Below are 6,000 nucleotides of genomic sequence, written 5' to 3' on the forward strand. Positions count from 1 at the left end.
TCTTTTCTAAATTACCAGAAGTTTCAAGATTTTGCTCCTAGACAGAATCTATTGACAAAATCAGTGGCACCACAATTGAAAAATATTGCTTAAAAAAATCCCACAAAATGAGTTGTATTTCATCTACACGTCTTGCTAATTTCCACCACTGGGACAGCGGAAGAAAGAATAGGGATACATCTCCATCCAATTTTTTAATACTCCATTTATGTCTTTTCTAGTGCCACGATAAGACTAATATATTCTCACTCTCAACTTTTTTTTTTAATTGTGGTAGCACCACTGGGAGCAGGTGACTTGAAGTGGGGGCACATACCGATCCTGACCTCCCTGTGAACAGCTCTGAATTCCCTGATCTTGTTATGAATATTTTTTCTCCAAATGCAAAGCTGCAAAATGCATGAAAACTAAAGTAATTCAATTAAGTATCCATTCTGAGCTGGAAAAGACCATTTTATTAGAACCAGTGGAGCACTAGTTTAACCCTGGTGCTCAGAATTCCCAAGCAAGTCAGCACATTAAGCCAGCTCTTCAACTTAAGAACAATTACTGTCATTTATCAGCCTGAATAGCAATAATGCACAAATCGACAGCTTTCAAGAGGCAAAGAGCGAGCTAGGTGTAATGATATGCAAAGCCACAGCACTCTACATTTTGAACTGTCTTCAGCCCATCAATACATCTCCAAGTACCTACAATTTATCAATACAAATGTGGTACCCAATGAAGGCAGGACCAAAAAGATAAATATGAACAGGGTGGAATAAAAGATTCAGGAACGTTTGAATTTTATAATGATGAAGTACAGATCACATTCTTATAGCATTTTACATGCAGTGACCTGATCACATCACATTTTATTCAGCAAGAGGAAACTAGGATAAGAGATAATCTTTCTTTCAGGCAGTTGTAAGCAACTGCTTTGCCTCTTTTGTTTCTCCTTTCTTTCCTATTCTTCCTCTTCTTGCACCTCCATTTCTATTTCAAACATGAATCTATGCAGTAGTCGCACAGGTATGGTTACTTTCATTGAAATATATCATTAAGGATACCTTTATTTTTAGCTCAAGAATGCCCAATATATACAGAAGGCATCATTTGAGTCTCATTAACTTATAAAGGTATTTTAGTAGCAACTGAAGGATTAAAGGAGCATGCTGAAACTATCTAATAGCATATATAAAAATGGGATACTACCAATGATAGGCTCAAGAAAATAGAACGTATTCGTTCTGTATCTGACCTATTTGGGTTTTTGATTTGAGGGTTTGGGCTTTTTTAACATAGCCACTTTGAGAATGGAACCTTTCAGCCACTAGAGCTATTGCAACTGTCTGAGGCATTCAGCTTCCCCTTCTCATACAGGACCCATGCAGGCAGGTATGGGGACCTGGATTACCAGTAAACATATACAGAGACTAAAGATGTGTCTACATTTTGCTGTGAGAAAAAAAATCCAGATTGTCATTATTTCATTTGAAAGTCTGCAAGTTCTAACTGAAACTGCTAGTTTTATAATACCTTTTAATAGTCTATTCCTTACTTTCCAATTATTATAAGATATAAACTATTATATGTAATCCTATCCTGAGTCAAGATTTCAAGGTGTTCACCTGAGTTAAACATCTGCCTTGAACTGTGTCTTGCATAGGAGATCTCAGTTTGCAAGCTATTTTTTAAACCTATTTCCATATTCAAAAACCTGTGTTACAGGAAGTATTAACAGTGAGCAGAACTTAAAGAGGGCTTTGCTGAAAAGAAAACAGTCTTGAAGTTAAAGCACAGAATAAAGAGATTCCTAGCTCTATTACAAACTTCTCATATAATCTTGAACACGTCATTAAATCCCATGCTTCCTCAGTTCTCCCACAGACAGTTCTTTTTCCGAACACAGAGAATAGTTTCTTCAGGGGACAGATGACAGTTATTGATCAATGGAAAACGGAACGTCATGATCCATGAACATCTGCGTGGTATTCCTCAGCAGAGGTCCAGAACAATATTTTTTTCAGCCTTCAGGAGACAGAATTTACACAGAGACACAATTCATCATATGATATAGCTCAAAGTTGAGAGGGTTTAACAGGAGCTTTCTTATTATTTAAAATACGATTTAAAAAATAAATACAATATCCTTCTGTTTTACTGTCTTTCTAGAATTCATACATCTTCCTCTAACTTTTGGGGGGTTGTATATTCCAATGCTCTGGGTTTATTTTTCATTTGCTGTTTCATTCCCGCTGACAACTCTTTTTACCAACTTTTACCATCTTACTAAGTGGGCTCAGTATAGATGCCTAAACATAGGAGTCTAGTCCTCTTTGAGACACCCTGGATGCCAGCTGCTGAAAAGTGTGCATGTCTCCTAGAGATCCAGAAGATATCACCCCACTGAGAATGTCTTCAAGACCACCAAAATATCTCAAATGGCAGGAGATATCAATGCTTTGGCATCTGAATTGAGTCCAATGTGTCCTTTTCCTGTAGGCTTTACAGTAGACTTACCAGTTAGTCATATGAATATTCAGTCAAAAGAAGTAATTCACTATCAAGGAGCCCAATGGACAGATTACTAAAGAAATAATATGTAGGGTCATCTCACCTCAAGGCAAAAAAACAGAAGAGAAACCCACCACTGATTAACATGGCACAGTGCAGTGAACTTAAGAACTGCTGTTCTATAACAACTTGACTATTTAGTCTAGTATTCTGATTTCAGCCAGTTAAAAGCTTGTATGGAGGAAGTGCTCAGGTTACACGAAAAGTTTTGGATGAAGTTGTAGCCAGTAAGTTTGTTTTTCCATGTACAGTTATATGCATAAGACAGCTATAGTCAGTCCTTTGCAGTTCCTTTGATAAAGGCACAGTTCAGTTTTAGAAACCTGCAGTCTTCTCAAAATCGTATCTTAAAAATCTGGTAGCAGATGATACAAGTAACCCACGAGGAGCAATTAGAGTATAACCAGCTCACAGTTACCACTCTTAGCAGCTTTTCCCTCACCTGTTAATTAGATGTAGTTATGTGTATTAATAGTTCTGCTAAAACTTCAGAGCTTTTTGAACATTACTAAATTCATTCTAGATATTCTTGCAGTATATATACACACATACATACATATATACATGTATATGACAGAAAAAGAAATTCCTTTTAATTTTCTAAGATCTTGACTTTAATAATATCTGATTTATTCACGTTTTATATGGATCTGACATCTACATAATAAACTAACATAACCAATATGCATCAATAACATTCAGCATAAGTGATCACCAGCGAACCAAACAATTCAACAACACGTCTCCATGTTCCTAAAATAACTCTTCATCCTCTTAAATCCTTAAATCTTGACAGTTTCAGTCAATACCTGGGAAGTGATATGTATAAACTAACATGTAGTCTGAAAGTTATCAGATACAAATTATTCTGGATGCAAGAGGAAAAGAAAATTCCACCATTTTTCTCAGCAACTTTCTCATTTACTCCAAGAGATGTAAAATTCAAATACCTTTTTCATCTCAGTTACGTACCAAAGCAAAAGACAGTTTTGCAAATTCCAGGGGGTATCTATGCATCATGTCAGAAGGCATTTGTTAATGACAATGTCACCTATATAAGTAAAAACCTCCTCGGAGTCAGGTGAGCAGGCTAAGTAGGACCAAACATATTACCAAATGGAACCCACCATGATGGAAATATAATAGTACAATTTTGCAGGAAGCTGAACAGGAAAATGTCTAAACACTGCACAGCGGATGTTTATTTTGATTTATTTCTCTCCCTTGCTTGTTAGCATGCTGGCAACACTCATGATTTTATCACAAGTCTCCTGTTACTTAGTATTCCTTCTAATCTTCCAACTCCAGCAGTCATATTATGTAAAGAAATCTCATTTTCCATTTTTAATTATGTTTCTAGCATTCAGTGATGAGGAGGAAACACTGCAAACTCAAAACCAAAACCTTCAGAACACTACAAGAAAACAAAAAGAACTTAATTGTTTTAAAAAACTGTTTCAAACCAATCTCACAGTTTTATCTAAAACAGAGTGGTCATTGATCTTGATTGTTCCTTTAATTAATGGCTCTCAAGATACAGTGGTAGTACAGCACTTACATCTCTCCAAAATTTCCTTGCAACACATTTGTGTCCACCTTGCTTCTGTTACAAAGCCCGATTGCCCCTGTCTAATAGCACCATCAGAAATGCAAGTGTACTATAAAAATCCATGGCACAAACATTAAGTTGATAAAAATATATAAATTATTCTAAGAAGAGAGGAGGAAACTCTCAAATAAATGTGTAATCTGAACAATCTCAATGACATGTCATCGTGTCCAATTCCTTTGTTCATTCCTTATGTCTAAACTAACTGAGTTTGATGTTGCTTCCTCTGAATGCAAAACAAAACTTCCACCTGTTTCTTTGGAAGAAGACAAAAAGATCTTCCTTAGATAAAGTAATAAGCAGAAATAAAATAGTAAGGAAAAGTTCTAATGGCTACAGTTTCAAACCCTAATTCACTTACACAAATAGTAAGGTATACTGGCTGGGTTCTGCTTGGCTTCACAGTAAAGGAGTCCAGTATCAGATTTTGGCTAATTATCTAATTAAACCACAGATCATACTGAGTCGTCAGAACCCAACCTGGCTTGAAAGGGCCCTGGAGTTGTGGGAGCTTTCTAGGCTTCTGACACCCCAGGAAAATACAAGGAGGGGACCAGGGCGTGACCAAGTCTGAATCCTTCCTCCTTTCATTGAGATCTCTGGCAAAATTACCACTGGCAGTCAGAGGGCCAAATATAAGTTCTTTAACAATGTTTTTCCACAGACAAGGAGACATGATTTATCACTGCACAGCACATAGTTGTAAGAAATCTGTGAAAAATTATTATAAAGTTACCAAATATAATTTGCCACACATGCTAGCAATAATATCTACACCCTTTTTATCTATAGATACACACATACAGCAAAGTATTGGCAGACCGACAGCCCCTTTGAAGGCTCACTAAAATGGGGAAAAGGCACAGGTTAGCATAAAATTTTTACTAAAAAGTGGAATGAGATCTGAGGACTAATTGAGGATTAGTGAGAATAAGGCATATCGGTATTTTCAGAAGGTGCCTATCACCTTTATAAACAAATATATTATTAACAATTTGGTTCTGGATGTGAGTTAATACTCATCAACATAATTGAAATGTGAATTACAGTGAACAACCTCTACCAAATATTTTAGTAAAATTAAATTCAACAGTAATATTGATTAGTTAGTGATCACAGTTCTGTAGATGAACGTACTAAGCAGTTAATACATGACAGAAACATAGTCGGAAAACTGTTCATTAGAAGTAGCCTAGTATAAAACTTAGGCTGTTAAAGAATTTAATAAGAGGAAAACCTAACAATTCAAGTCACCCAGTCACTTGTAAATTTTACAAAGTTTAAAAAAAAAAATCCCACTAGTAAACATGTAAGCCTTTTCATTACGCAGTAAGGTTTACTAAACAAGTCCATTATTACTAGCTACAGCTCTAAGCCAGAGTGCAGGTGAAAGCAGAGGATCTCCCCACCGCTCGTCCGCATGGCCGCCAACACCAAGAAGCACAGAGGAGCCTCCCTGCCTAAAATTCCACCAGGCCTTCCTGCTCCTCCCGGAAAGAGGACAGCTGGATCATCTGTCCAAGTTCAGCCATCAATAAAAGGCAGTAAGGGGAATATATCAGAGGACATGACCAGGCAAACACAAGCCTGTCCTCTGCCCATTCACGCTCAGGCCTGAGAGTCCTTAGGCTCACACTAAGGTGTAGTACAGAGCCCTGAAGAGCACCTGGCTCTCTGTTCCTGGAGTTGGGGGTTCTTCTTTGTTTTGAGCCCTTTAAAACATCAGTAAAGCTATGGAATACACATGACACTGGAGGCAGAGAACCTCTACATAGTAATTCTGGCTCATCCACATTTTGGTTTCCTAGTTGGCAGCTTGGAGCAATCCCGCA

This window comes from Apteryx rowi, unplaced genomic scaffold (genome assembly GCF_003343035.1).
Source record: "Apteryx rowi isolate R43461 unplaced genomic scaffold, aptRow1 scaffold_1, whole genome shotgun sequence".
Taxonomy (NCBI): domain Eukaryota; kingdom Metazoa; phylum Chordata; class Aves; order Apterygiformes; family Apterygidae; genus Apteryx; species Apteryx rowi.